This window comes from Somniosus microcephalus, chromosome 7, assembly GCF_052327205.1.
Source record: "Somniosus microcephalus isolate GS21.2 chromosome 7, FLI_Smic_1.0, whole genome shotgun sequence".
Lineage (NCBI taxonomy): Eukaryota > Metazoa > Chordata > Chondrichthyes > Squaliformes > Somniosidae > Somniosus > Somniosus microcephalus.
The window spans coordinates 216,592,252-216,608,057 of record NC_140993.1 but is presented as its reverse complement, the minus strand read 5'-3'; the positions used below and the strand labels follow the sequence as shown (position 1 = coordinate 216,608,057).

At 44.6% G+C, this 15,806-nt stretch overlaps 1 protein-coding gene across 3 annotated transcripts in view; it reads left to right on the top strand.

Moving 5' to 3' along the window:
- Positions 1-15,806, top strand: part of LOC147115113 (regulating synaptic membrane exocytosis protein 2-like) — a 435,839-nt gene that overhangs the window by 415,384 nt on the left and 4,649 nt on the right. The window lies entirely within an intron of this gene.

Below are 15,806 nucleotides of genomic sequence, written 5' to 3'. Positions count from 1 at the left end.
CAGTGGGCTTGCAATTTCTTGACCAGTGCTCCCTGTGGGAGCTATTCCTCACCAAGAACACCTTATTAGGGAGTCAGCCATTTCTAACCTTCCCTTCTTCTCTAAGGCCTCATTGTCATTCTTCTGTGTGCTCACTTCCCACAACACTCCCTGTTTGAATCTGTTTTGTTTCTGTCACACCCACAGCACCGAAACTGCCTTGGTCAAAGTCATGAATGGCATGCTATGTGATTACACCCACAGTGAGTTACCCTTCCTCGACCTCAGCATGGTCTTTGATACAGTTGACCATTCCATGCTCCTTTATTGCCTCTCTTTTTGCTCTCTGCCTCCATATTATCACCCTTCCATTGTTCCATTCTGACCTGTCCCAACATACCCAGCACATTACCTGAGACTGCTCATTCAGCGCACATATGTGATTGCCATTGACATGCTCGAAGCCCCATCCTATCGCTCATTTACATGCCATTATCTGCAACCACAGGGTTAGTTTTCATAAGTGTGCAAATAAGACCCAGCTTTATCTCTTCACAACTACCCTCAAGACCCAGCTTTACCTCTCCACAGCTACCCTTGACACCCAGCTTTACCCCTCCCCAGCTACCCTTGACACCCAGCTTTACCTCTCCCCAGCTACCCTTGACACCCAGCTTTACCTCTCCCCAGCTACCCTTGACACCCAGCTTTACCTCTCCCCAGCCACCCTTGACACCCAGCTTTACCTCTCCGCAGCTACCCTTGACACCCAGCTTTACCTCTCCCCAGCCACCCTTGACACCCAGCTTTACCTCTCCACAGCTACCCTTGACTATGACTGTCACTGTGGTGTCTGCCTGTCTGATATCAGGTCATTGAAACAGCAGAATTTCTTCCAGCTGAACAATGCAAAGACGGAAACTGACCATTTAGTTCTCATCTGAAACTCTTATGCTCGCCCCTAATTCCATTCCCCTTCCTAGCTGATCATTCAGGCTGAATCTGGCGGTGCACAACCTCTTGCTGAACCCTGAACTGAGCATTAAACCCCAGATCTCCATCACCAGGAACTTTGCTGCCTGCATCTTATCCTGAAAAGATTCTCGCTCACTCATCTCTCCAATTCTCTCTGACTTCCATTAACTCCCTAACCCTCAGCACATTGATTTCAAACTACTCTTCCTTATTTAGAAATGTTTCTATGGCCTTGCTCCATTGTTACAAGCATGTGGTTGGTAAATCCATAAACCAGTAAGGAATATCAATCAAAGAACTGGCTGAAGATTTAGAATCATAGAAATTTACGGCACAGAAGGAAGCCATTTGGCCTATTGTGTCTGCGCCGGCCAAAAAAGAACTCTCCAGTCTAATCCTACTTTCCAGCTCTTGGTCCATAGCCCTGTAGGTTATGACACTTCAAGTGCATATCCAAGTACTTTTTAAATGCAGTGAGGGTTTCTGCCTGTACCACCCTTTCAGGCAGTGGGTTCCAGACCCTCACCGCCCTCTGGGTGAAAGGAAATCTCCTCAACTTCCCTCTAATCCCTATGCTCCCTGGTTATTGACCTCTCTGCTAAAGGAAATGGGTCCTTCCTATCCACTCTACCTCAGCCCCTCATAATTTTATACACCTCAATTAAATCTCCCATCAGCCTCCTCTGTTCCAAAGAAAACAACCCCAGCCTATCCAATCTTTCCTCATAGCTAAAATTCTCCAGTCCTGGCAACATCATCATAAATCTCCTCTGTACCCTCTCTAGGGCGATCACATCCTTCCTGCAATGTGATGACCAGAACTGTACGCAGTACTCTAGCTGTGGCCTAACTAGTGTTTTATACAGTTCAAGCATAACCTCCCTGCTCTTATATTCTATGCCTCAGCTAATAAAGGCAAGTATCCCCTATGCCTTCTTAACCACCATATCTACCTGTCCTGCTACATTCAGGGATCTGTGGACATGCACGCCAAGGTCCCTCTGTTCCTCTGCACTTCTCAGTATCCTTCCATTTATTGTGTATTCCCTTGCCTTGTTTTCCCTTCACAAATGCATTACCTCACACTTCTCCGGATTGAATTCCATTTGTTACTTTTCTGCCCAGCTGACCAGTCCATTGATATCTTCCTGCAGTCTACAGCTTTCTTCCTCACTATCAACCACACGGCCTTTTTTTGTATCATCTGCAAACTTCTTAATCATATCTCCTACATTGAAGTCTAAATCATTGATATGTACCAAGAAAAGCAAGGGACCCAATAATGAACCCTGTGGAACCCTATTGGAAACAAAAACACCCATCGACCTTTACCCTTTGCTTCCTGCCACTGAGCCAGTTTCGGATCCAACTTGCCACCTGCCACTTTTCCTTGGATCCCATTGGCTTTTACTTTTCTGACCAGTCTGCCATGTGGGACCTTGTTAAAAGCCTTGCCAAAACCCATGTAGACTACATCAAACTCGCTACCTCATCGATCCTCCTTGTTACCTCCTCAAAAATTTCAATCAAGTTAGTCAGACACGACCTTTCCTTAACAAATCCATGCTGACTGTCCTTGATTAATTCGTGCCTTTCCAAATGCCGATTAATACACTGTCTCAAATTTTTTCCAGTAATATTCCCACTACTGAGGTTAGGCTAACTGACCTGTAATTACTCCTTTTCTCCCTTTTTAAACAACGGTACAACATCAGCAGTCCTCCAGCACCACGCCTGTAGCCAGAGAGGATTGGAAAAAGATGGCTAGAGCTCCTCTATTTCCTCCCTTGCTTCTCTTAACAGCCTGGGATACATTTCATCCAGGCCTGGAGATTTATCTACTTTCAAAGATGCTAAGCCCCTTATTATTCCCTCTCGCTGTTTATCCCATCCAATATTTTACACTCCTCTTCCTTAACTACAATGTTTGCATCGTCCCCCTTTTTGAAGGCAGACACAAAGTATTCATTAAGAACCATATTCATGTCTTCTGCCTCCACACACATTACCTTTTACCACCAACTCCAAATGTTATTAGGTGAAAAAAATTCAGTTCATCTCTTAAACATAACATTATCCAGCTCTGAGTACATTCATAGTTGCTCAAACCAAGCCAATGCCTATTGAGTGAATTAATTAACTTCTTGCCAGAGCTATCAAAGATGGAATCAAATATAGAAATATTTGAAGTAACATTATTAACACATCTGAGGTTTGGTATTAAGGAGCACATGAAGTGCTTGACACATAGGCAACCGGCAAAGTTCCAATTGTTACAGGCTCAAGTATAGTTTTTTATCGTAGTAACTCGGTATCAACTGGGCTCTACTTAATACAGAATAGGGTTGCACTAGGGGAGATTTTGCTGGGTCTGCACCCAGGTGCACTGGATCACCTGGGCACAATGAATATCCGAACATAAGAATTAGGAGCAGAAGTAGGCCATACGGTCCCTCGAGCCTGCTCCGCCATGCAATAACATCATAGCTGAACTTTTACATCAATTCCACTTTTCCACCCTATCCCCATATCCCTTGATTCCCTTAGTTCCCAAAAGTCTATCAGTCTTGAATATACTCAACGACTGAACATCCATAGCCCTCTGGGGTAGAGAATTCCAAAGATTCACAAAGGACACCTGAATCCCAACATTTGTTAGTCTCTCACCTCTTTAAAAATATTCTGCTTTTCCATTTTTCCTAGCTTTGTATCGTCAGCAAACCTTGGGTATATTTCACTCGGTCCCCTCATCTAAGTCATTGATATAGATTGTAAATAACTGAGCCAGATTGAAGGGCAAACCTGTAAAACAACCCACCCAATTTTCCTCCATTAATTTAAACATTAACCTGTTGATTTAAAATAGATTAATGGTGAGCAAACATACTTGATACAAATTACTTATGCATTCATACAATAATGCTAGTGTGTCCCTCAAGAATGACGGTACCAACAAGCACAAGTTCCTGGTAGATGGGTGCATTGATTACTGTGCAGGCTGATATATGACAGACATTGTCTACCACAAACTTCACATAACCAAGCTATGTGGAGGGGGGGTTTCTCCTGTTGATCCTTCTGATGCTGCCATTCCTTCCGTCTCTCACGTCTTGCTTTCACACTGGCATGGTATTGTAGCTGAAAGCCCTTCACTCCTTCTCTCACTTCAGCATGTCATTGCCAGCTGTTGGTGGCCAGGGGTTCCCAAGAGTCAATGACCAAATTGCACTACTTCAAGTTAATCTTTAGTGTATCGTTGTGGCGCCTTTGTAGTCCGTTCTGTTTTCTTCTGCCACCCAATAGTGCTCTATAAAGTACCTGCTTCGGTAACCGTACATCGTCCATCCTAACAACATGTACAGCCCAATGGAGCTGAGCATTGATTATCATAACTTCAAGTCTGACGCTATCAGCACATTCCAGTACTTTGTTGTTGGTTATCTTCTGCTGCAATAATAAAAGTCAATTTATGAAGGTGTCTTTTGTGTATCGTTCCAGCTGTTAAGATTTCCTGGTAAGGACAACTACTCTATAAACCTTCAGTTTAGTAGCAACCTTGATACCATGCTGATTCCAACATGCTTGGACTCTATCAAAGGCCACACTTGCTCTCTGTATGCAAGCCATGACTTTCTTATCAATCCTTGCATTATCAGACAGTACACTTCCAAGATAGGTGAACTCCTTGTCCGCATTCAATTTAGTTTCATCAATAGTGATCGATGGTCGAACATGTGGCTGATCGATACATTACTTCAGTCTTCAGACTAACAGTAAACCGATAGTTACTAGTGGAAGCTGCGAGTCTATCCATCATTAGCTGAAGGTCCTCTCTGGAATGCGCAACAGGAGTGCAGTCATCAGCATACAAAAGTTCCTGTTTGGAGACTTTAGCTGATGCTCACAGTCTTGATAGGTCGCACAGTTTTCCCGTTGTGCAGATTTGTGTCCCAACTCCTACATGAAGGTCCCTCGTTGCATCATCCAGCATAGCCGCATAAGAGTGCGAATAGAGCAGGGCCCAGTATACAACTTTATTTCATACCATTTGAAACAGTTTTCATACCAGTTTGGACAGAGTGCTGTTAATACACACCCTGACACACATCATAGAGTTGTTTCAAAACTGATGAGCATCTCCGAACAACCAATTCTCCTCAGAAGTCTCAAGTCTGTTGCCAACTGACAGTGTCGAAAGTTTTGGTTAATTCAACAAATGCCAGATATAGGTATTGATTTTGCTTCTTGCACTTCTCCTGAAGTTGATAAGCAATGAGCATCATGTCGGCGGTCCCTCAGCTAGCCTGAAACTGCATTGCGATTATGGAAGCCTCCTGTTCACGACATTCAGGAGCAAGTGCTTAAGAAGAATTCCATTCAGAATCTTGCCAGCTATAGATAGAAGTGATACAAAAGCAAAATACTACGGATGCTGGAAATCTGAAATAAAAACAGAAAATGCTGGAAATACTCAGCAGGTCAGGCAGCATCTGTAGAGAAAGAAACGGAGTTAACGTTTCAGGTCAATGAACCTTCGTCAAAACTGGAAAAAGTTGGAGATGTAACAGGTTTTTAAGCAAGTGCAGGGGCGGGGGGAGGGGAGGAAAGAACAAAAGGGAAGGTCTGTGATAGAATGGAAGGCAGGAGAGATTAAGAGACAAAAGGGATGATGGTGCAAGGCAAAAGGAGATGGTAATGGGACAAGTTAAGAATCAAAAGATGACTCTGTTAAGTCTGTGGGTTGTATTGTAAATAATACACAGACTCCAAGATTAACAAACAAAACAGGTCTTTACTATTCAGAGGTTCAGGCGATTTCAGCCCTAGTTAACATATCCCAGCCCTTATATACTGGTGTGGTCACTATCGGTATTACAGTATACATGAGCCAACAAATAGTGCCACACCTAAAATAGTGCTCTTAAAGGCGAACGGTTACATTCAATAGTTCCCTTAAAGGTAAATGGGTACATACACGACAATCCTCCCTTTTTAGCTTTTTACTTACAGAATCCCGTTAAACATACAATCTTCAACTTTATATAAACAGTTTGCAGATATACTCTCGATGGAGTCAACGTCATATAACAATTTACAGATATACTCTCGATGGAGTCAACGTCATATAACTTCATGTTTAACATAACATAATAACATATATAACTTCATGTCAAAACAGATCACAGATTCAGTCTCTGCGGAAAACAGTTCACAGATTCAGTCTCTGGGTGTAGTCGGTTCACATTGCTGGAGTGACTCATTCAATAGTCCTTCCATGGATTTAACAGTTTGAACTTCCGAACTGATTTGGCTCCGTTCGGAGGGACCACGTGTGTGATCTGGTAGAGGTGATAATGGTTCAGATGGGTCATCTTCTGTTTCGACTTTTCCTTTTCTGCTTCTTGGAGACTCTCTGGGCTCCACTGTCAGCTGCCAGCTGCATGCGCAGTTCCTCCTTCTCTTCCTCCTTTTTCTGTAGTAGAGCCACCTTCTCCCGATGTTCCGTAGACTTTTGGTGCTCCTCCATGATTTCTGCACTTTGGGAGTCGAAGTTACAAGCTGGGTAGGACAGGACATCGTAATATTCGGTGTAGTCCACCAGGTCATGGTAATATTCGGTGTCGTCCTGAGCTAGGCCAGCGAGAGGGTCGTCTATTTCCTCCATACCCAGCTGGACGTTAGCCAGCTCTTGTTCCAAATCCAGACATCTTTCCTGAAGAGACTTCTTCATGTGTACCTCTTCATCCAGCTTTTTCTGGGCTTTCAGCAAGTTGTTTACTAATGACCTCATTTGTGATTTTAATACTTCAACTTCCTTTGGAGATTGATTGATCGGACTATTCAATCCCTCTACCGGAGCAGCTGTTTCAGCGGTCTGTTGTTCTACATTGACGTGAGTCAGCGTACTTTTGGTATCCAAGGGTTGCTCTGCTGCCATCTTCTCAGTCTGTGTTGCAACCTCAGCTATTTCAATAACTTTTGAGAGCTCCAAACCCCTCTCCTCTTCCACCACTAATGTTTCATCTATGGATGGAATCTTTACCGATGAGGCAGCCTTGGCCTGGAGCTCATCAAACATTTCCTGCAGCCTTTGGACTTCTTGCTCATGTTCAACCTTTAGTTGTTCATATGCTTCTACTGAAACTAGCTTTTCGGGGGTTGCCGAGTTAATCCCCTCCAGAATTGTAGCCTGGGCCTGTCCATACTGTTCTTTCAACTTCTCACACTCTGCTTGTAAGGAGTTGTAGAGAAGGACTGGAATAAAATCCTGGCTTCCTGAAGATTCCTCTGCAATTGGTTTTTTTGCAATTTCCTGTTGGAGTTCAGCCAAGGCTGCTATGCTATCTGCCTCTTGAAGTCTCACTGCCATCAATTCTTCTTTATTCTTGCAGTCTATCTCAGCCATTTCCCGTTTACTCTCATTTAACTGAGTGAGTAGCCCCTTATTCTGGGCTGAGAGATATTGCACCTTCTCATGTAGACCATAGCACTCCTTCTCTGCTCGACATAGCTGATTTCTGCTGATTTGGTTCTGTGTTTCAAGTTCCAACATCCTTTGCTTAGCTTCTTTCAGTTTCGCCTCAATAATCCCCTCTTGCAACATGTCCACATTATTCACATCAGGTAAAGAAGCGTTTCTCTTTTCCATGTCCAAGATTTGTTTCTGCATCTCCTTAAGAGCACACTGCGATTCAACTTCTCTTAACCTTGCCTGCACTAGCTCCGTCTCCAATTGCAGAACAAAATCCTCAGTGTAGCGTGGTTTGCCCTTCTGCTGTAGCTCTAGATCATGCAAATATTCTAACTCCTGAACATCATAAGGGAGATGTGATCGGTAATTGGTCACGATGGCTCTATGGTCGCTCTCTGCTTGAGCCAGTAGGTTCTGTTGTCTTTCCAGACTCTCCCATTCGGTGTCATAGAACTTTTTCATTGTTTTCATCTCTTGTACGAGGCGGTAACTTAATTGTTCCAATTGTTGTCGTACTTTGAAATAACGTTGAGTTCGAGCCCGGTGTTCCTCCGTAATGCATATGTCTGTAACTTGAACAGACTCAGAATTCTCTGTCTTTATGCACGCCATCGATTTTCCAACCTTAGTCCGTGAGTTCATGTTAACCTTGTTTTTCATACGTAAGCTGGACTTATCGTCTTCCGGCTCGGAGTCTGAGCTGCTTGTCTGCACCGAGTCCTCACTCGTCATTGCTTGTAGGTAGTGCCATTCCATGTCTATTTTCCTGATCCACTCCCGTCCTAGAAGTGGTGGTCCTCCCTCAGGTAGTACGTACAAATTCATTCTTGGGTGTACTTTACCCCTATCTCTCACCTTGACTCTTATTTTCCCCATGGGGTATACGTTATGCCCCGTGTATGTCTGTAATACGAACTTGGTATTTCTTAAGGGTATGTGAGAGAATAGCCGGTGGTAGTCCTTTTGGTTGATGACTGATACAGCTGATCCCGTGTCCAGCTCCATTCGTACTTGGACTCCAGCTATTTTTAGTGTGACCCAGATCGTCTGTAGATCAGTTACTTTACCCACATTGTGGATTCTCAGACTATCCAGCTCCTGGCTGTTTGGGTCTGAGTCCGAATTTTGTTCGTCTGAACTCTTTTCAGCCACCTGATGTACCTTGTTGTACTTTTCTTGTGGTGGTGGCTTCCTTTGCTTGTTGGTCTTCTTTCCGGACCTGCATACCCTCGCGATGTGACCCAGTTTGCCACATTTCCTGCACTCTTGGTTCTTAAACCAGCACTGATTCTGGTCGTGCGTTGTCTTTCCACAATGGTAGCATTTGGAAGTGCTTGCAGTAATTTGGTCCACCCCGAGTGCCGCCGCCTTTAGCTGCATTTCCGCCGTTCCTTTCGCTGCGGCTTCGTGCGATGAAGCTATGAGGACAGCCCTGTCCAGTGTGAGGTCGTTTTCTTCCAGAAGTCGCTTCTGCGTTCCTTCTTTGGCCAAGCCGCATACGAACTTGTCCCGCAGTGCCTCTGTCAAATTCCCTCCAAACTGGCAGTATTTCGCTAGCTTACGCAGTTCGACTAAGTATTCCGCATTGCTTTCATCTTGCCTCTGGGTTCTGGCGTAAAATTTAAATCGTTCAGCCAGCATCAACGGTGTGGGGTTCAAGTGATCCTTCAACACTGTTACGATCTCTTCGAAGGTCTGATCCACTGGTTTAACTGGTGCTATTAGATGTTTCAAAAACCCGTATGTTTTTGCTCCCATCGAATTTAACAAAGTTATTGCCTTGTCGTCATCCTCAATTTCGTTGGCTACGCAATATATTTCTATGCGTTCCACATACGTGGCCCAGTCTTCTATTTCAGCATTAAAATCATTAATATTTCTTCGCTTAGGCATCATCTTCTCTTTTCGAGAACAGCACAAATATTTCTTTACTTATTATTAATTTTCTTCTCTTCTTGAGAACAACACAAGTATTGCTTTACTTATTCTTATTTTTCCTCTCTTCTTGAGAACACACCAGCATTTCTGAAAATTCTTATTAATTTTCTAAGATGGCGGTTTCCCGCTTCTGTCTTCTTCCCCAGCGGTTTCCCCCGCGAAAAATGGCGGCTTTCCCGCGCTTCTCGCTCTCCCCGCCCACTTCAGTGGCGGTTTTCCCGCGCTTGGCGGTCTTCACCCGACCCCCGACGCTGTCTTTCAGCCCGAGTGCGGCCCTTATCTCCACCGCGATCGATGGCCTGCGCTGTTCACCGCGGCTCTCGCGCCTTCAGTGTCTGCCGACTCTGCCCTACCAGCCCGAGTGCGGCCCTTATCAGGGATTGCGATCGATGGCCCGGCTGCGCCCCTCACTTCAAAGCGGCCCGGCCCTTATCGCTGGTGCGATCGCTGGCTCGCGAAGCGCCTCCCGCTCGAAGCGGCTCTTGCTCGCTCCCTCTCGGGCTCTGGCTCACCCGCTCGCGCGGCTCTTGCTCGCTCCCTCTCGGGCTCTCGCTCAGCGGATTCAAACGCCTCTCCCCGACCTCCCGCAGTCCGGCCCTTTCCTCCCCGGCTGCGGCTGATTCTTCGCGGGTTATTTAGTTATTTATTTATTTATCGCCACCGCGCCTTGTGCTCCCGGTCGCTGTCCGGCCTTTTTCACCCCCTCGACCGTGGTGGTCACTGCCCTTATCCTCCGGATATTTTCCACACTTTCCCCTACTCACAGTCGTTGCGGTCGCCGGTTGCTTTCTTTTGTTAGTTGATCGACGCACTCCGCACCGTGGTAAAAGGGTAGTTGTGCCTGTTGCTGATGAACTTTCGTTGCTAGTCTGCTTCCTGTCTGTTGCTGCAGCCTCGTGTGTTCTTCCAGCAGCACGACGAAGGCGGTTGCCTCACTTCGACGCTCCTTAGTAGCTTAGGAAGTACTGTTGCCGCAGGGTACGATCGTCCTCGTCGCCATTGTTAAGTCTGTGGGTTGTGTTGTAAATAATACACAGACTCCAAGATTAACAAACAAAACAGGTCTTTACTGTTCAGAGGTTCAGGCGATTTCTGCCCTAGTTAACATATCCCAGCCCTTATATACTGGTGTGGTCACTATCGGTATTACAGTATACATGAGCCAACAAATAGTGCCACACCTAAAATAGTGCTCTTAAAGGCGAACGGTTACATTCAATAGTTCCCTTAAAGGTAAACGGGTACATACACTACAGACTCTAGATGAGGTGCGAATGGTAATGGCAGGATGATCAACAGCTGCCATGTGAGAGAGAGAAAAAAATTGATAGGGGCAGAGGTTATGATTTGAAATTGTTGAACCTGATGTCGAGTCCAGAAGGCTGTAACGTGCCTAATCGAAAGATGAGGTGCTGTTCCTCAAGCTTACGTTGAGCTTCATTGGACCAGTGTAAGAGGCCGAGGACGGAGAGGTCAGAGTGGGAGTGGGGCGGTGAATTAAAGTGACAGGAGATCGGAAGCTCGGGGTCGCCCTTATGGACTGAACGGAGGTGCTCCGCAAAGCGGTCACCCAATCTGCATTTGGTGGTCTCAGTGTAGAGGAGACCGCATCGTGAGCAGCGAATACAGTATACTAAATTGTAAGAAGTACAAGTAAATCACTGTTTCACCTGGAAGGAGTGTTTGGGGCCCTGGACAGTGCGAAGGGAGGAGGTAAAAGGGCAGGTGTTGCATCTCCTGCACTTGCACGAGAAGGTGCTGGGCGAAGGGGGAAGTGATGTTGGGGTTGATTGAGGAGTGGACCAGGGTGTCGTGGAGGGAGCGGTTCCTTCGGAATGCTGAAAGGGGTGGGAGAGGAAGATGTGTTTGATGGGGGGATCACGCCGGAGGTGGCGGAGCTGGCGGAGTGGAGGCTGGTGGGGTGAAAGGTGAGGACAAGGGGAACCCTGTCGTGGTTCCGGGAGGGAGGGGAAGGGGTGAGAGCAGAAGTGCGGGAAATAGAACGGACACGGTCAAGGGCCGTGTCAGCCACGGTGGAGGGGAATCCTCGGTTGAGAAAAAAGGAAGACATGTCGGAAGTATGGAAGGTGGCATCGTCAGAGCAGATGTGGCGGAGACGGATAAACTGGGAGAATGGAATAGTGTCCTTACAGGAAGTGGGTTGGGAGGAAGTGTAGCCCAGGTAGCTGTGGGGGTCAGTGGGATTATAGTGAATGTTTGTCAATAGATAGAAGTGAGATGCCCTGATAGTTACCGCAGTCAGACGTCTCTCCTTTGCGTAGAATTACATCAAATTTTACAGCACAGAAACGGGCCGATGCGCTCCACGTAAGCCTCCTCCCACCTTACTTCATCTCACCCAATTAATATATACTTCTACAATAGCAAAATACTGCGGATGCTGGATATCTGAAATAAAAACAGAAAGTGCTGGACACACTCAGCAATTTGCACACAGCAAGCTCCCACAAACAGCAATGAGATAAATAACCAAATTATCTGTGTTTTAGTGATGTTAGTAGAATTCCACTGCTCTTCTTCACATAGTGCCATGGAATCTTTTACCTCCACCTGAGAGGCAGATGTCAGTTTCACATCTCATCTGAAAGACGACACCTCCGACAGTGCAGCTTTCCCTCAGTACTGCACTGAAGTGTCAGCCTGGATTATGTGCTCAAATCACCTGGAGTGGGACTTGACCCCACAAGCTTGTAACTCAAAGGTGAGAGTGCCACCACTGAGTCACGGCTGATGCCAGACTAGGCAGGACAGCTTGTGCAGGTGCTCAGTCATACAATAATATTCACAGTAAATTTAATAGTGAGGAACAATGGTCCAAAAATGTGGAATCTGAATCAGTGAATTCTACAGCTGCGATAATCCTTGCAATTTTTTGTACCTTTTTAAAACATTTCTCCCAGTGGACTTTTTATGTGAATGCTTTGCAAATGTTTGACAAGTTTTTTTATATATTGTAAATGTATGGTCACTACCAACTGTGATGCTTCAAACCAGCTGCTTTATTCTGATGTTCTTTCTGACTTGGGTGCTGGATTACTCCATGTGTTTTAAAGTCGCAATTTAAACACTTAGTTTGGCACTTAATTGATGTCTGTTCTATCAAGGTGAATCTATTTCAAAAGAACTCCCAATATATCCATACCAAGGAGCAGCAACTGCACATCTACACTACTGACCACGTTTCAGTCAATTACGTGGAGATAAGGAATAATAAGGGGAAAAAAACACTAGTGGGCGTAATCTATAGGCCTCCGAACAGTTGCAACTCTGTTGGACGGAGTATCAATCAGGAAATAGTTGAGGCTTGTAATAAGGGAACATCTATAATTATGGGGGATTTTAACTATCATATTAATTGGACAAATCAAATTGGGCAGGGCTGCCTTGAGGATGAGTTCATTGAGTGTATTAGGGATGGGTTTCTTGAGCAGTATGTAACTGAACCGACCAGGGGGCAAGCAACCTTAGATCTGGTCCTGTGTAATGAGACAGGATTAATTAAAAATATCCTAGTAAAGGATCCCCTTGGAATGAGTGACCATAACATGGTTGAATTCCATATTCAATTAGAGGGTGAGAAGGTTGGATCTCAAACAAGCGTGCTAAGCTTGAATAAAGGAGACTATGAAGGTATGAGAGCGGAATTGAGTAGAGTGGATTGGGAAAATAGATTAAAGGGTAAGACGATACATGATCAGTGGTGTACATTTAAGGAGTTATTTTACAACTTCCAAAAAATATATATTCCACTGAGAAGAAAAGGGTGTAAAAGAAAAGACAGCCATCCGTGGCTAAGTAAAGAAATTAAGGATAGTATTCGACTAAAAACAAGGGCATATAAGGTAGCCAAATCTAGTGGGAGGATAGAGGATTGGAAAAACTTTAAAAGACAGCAAAAAATAACAAAAAGATTGATTAAGAAAGGGAAGATAGATTATGAAAGTAAATTAGCAAAAAATATAAAAACAGATAGTAAGAGTTTTTATAGTTATATAAAAAGAAAAAGGGTGGCTAAAGTAAATGTTGGTCTCTTAGAGGATGAGACCGGGAAATTAATGGTGGGAAATATGGAGATGGCAAAAACACTGAATGAATATTTTGTATCAGTCTTTACCGTAGAGGACACTAAGAATATCCCAACACTGGACAAAGAGGGGGCTATGGGGGGGAGGAGCTAAACACGATCAAAATCACTAAGGAAGTGGTACTCGGTAAAATAATGGGTCTCAAGGCGGATAAATCACCTGGACCGGATGGCTTACATCCTAGGGTCTTGAGGGAAGTGGCGGTAGGGATTGTGGATGCATTGGTAATAATTTTCCAAAACTCCCTGGACTCGGCAAAGGTCCCGGCAGACTGGAAAACTGCTAATGTAACACCCTTATTTAAAAAGGGCAGCAGACAGAAGGCTGGAAACTATAGACCACCGGTTAGCCTCACATCTGTGGTAGGTAAAATTTTGGAGTCCATTATTAAGGAGACAGTAACAGGACATTTGGATAATCATAATTTAATAGGACAAAGTCAGCATGGTTTTATGAAGGGGAAGTCATGTTTGACAAATTTGCTGGAGTTCTTTGAGGAAGTAACATATAGGGCGGATAAAGGGGAACCAGTGGACGTAGTGTATTTAGACTTCCAAAAGGCATTTGACAAGGTGCCACACAAAAGATTATTGCTTAAGATAAAAAATCACAGGATTGGGGGTAATATTCTGGCATGGATAGAGGATTGGCTATCTAACAGAAGGCAGAGAGTTGGGATAAATGGTTCATTCTCAGACTGGCAATCAGTAACTAGTGGTGTTCCGCAGGGGTCAGTGCTGGGTCCCCAACTCTTTACAATCTATATTAACGATTTGGAGGAGGGGACCGAGTGTAACGTATCAAAGTTTGCAGATGATACTAAGATGGGGGGAAAGTAGTGAGTGAGGAGGACATAAAAAACCTGCAAGGGGACATAGACAGGCTAAGTAAGTGGGCAGAGATTTGGCAGATGGAATACAATACCGGAAAGTGTGAGGTTATGCACTTTGGCAGGAAAAATTGTAGAGCAAGTTATTATCTTAATGGCAAGAAACTGGAAAGTACTGAAGTACAAAAGGATCTGGGGATCCTGGTGCACGAAACTCAAAAGGTTAGTATACAGGTGCAGCAAGTGATTAAGAAGGCCAATGGAATGTTGGCTTTCATTGCTAGGGGGATAGAATATAAAAATAGGGAGGTATTGCTTCAGTTGTACAAGGTATTGGTGAGACCGCACCTGGAATACTGCATACAGTTTTGGTGTCCATACTTAAGAAAAGACATACTTGCTCTCGAGTCAGTACAAAGAAGGTTCACTCGGTTAATCCCGGGGATGAGGGGATGGACATATGAGGAGAGGTTGAGTAGATTGGGACTCTACTCATTGGAGTTCAGAAGAATGAGAGGCGATCTTATTGAAACATATAAGATTGTGAAGGGGTTGGATCGGGTGGATGCGGGGAGGATGTTCCCGATGATGGGTGAAACTAGAACTAGGGGGCATAGTCTTAGAATAAGGGGCTGCTCTTTCAAAACTGAGATGAGGAGGAACTACTTCACTCAGAGGGTGGTAGGTCCATGGAATATGCTGCCCCAAAAAGCTGTAGAAGCTACATCATTACATAAATTTAAAACAGAAATAGACAGTTTCCTAGAAGTAAAGGGAATTAAGGGTTACGGGGAGCGGGCAGGAATTTGTACATGAGTCTAGGTTCGGATCGGTCATGGCCCTGTGGGTAGCGGAGCGGGCCCAGGGGCCGTGTAGCCTGATCCTGCTCCTATTTTGTGTGTCTAATTCTGTTAGATTCAGGAGATGGTTCTGTGATAGTAGATTGGCGGTTAGGATCAGATCAGCCATGATCTTATTGAATGGCGGAGCAGGCTCGAGGGGCCGATTGGCCTACTCCTGCTCCTATTTCTTATGTTCTTATCTAGTTGATGCTACCATATTTGTGACTTGACGAATGTAGTTGGAAATTAATGTAATTCTCCAATTGTCTCTTCAGTGACCATTGAGGAGAACGCCAGAGGTCCTAGTTTAGTACCAGGCAGGGAGCAGAGTTCTGCACGTTATTAGAATAGTATTTTATCACTTTAGCACAACCTAGTCGCCAAAGTATTCATCAGAACCTCTAGTATATTTAATAACATTCCTCATCGCACAGAGATGTCTTGGAGTGCTGTGAACTGCTTGACACAGATAGCCCAGTGGGCAAACATCCATCCTTTCCAAATAACTCACAGGTTCATCCCCTTAAATGTATTTTGGGATTTTTTTAAAAAATAAGAAAATGGAATGGCTATTTTATTTTCTGTCCAATCATGGGTAAAACACTGGACTTACAGTTTGCAAGCCCGTATGTGACAGACATCTAGGATCTGCTCCAAATTTGATT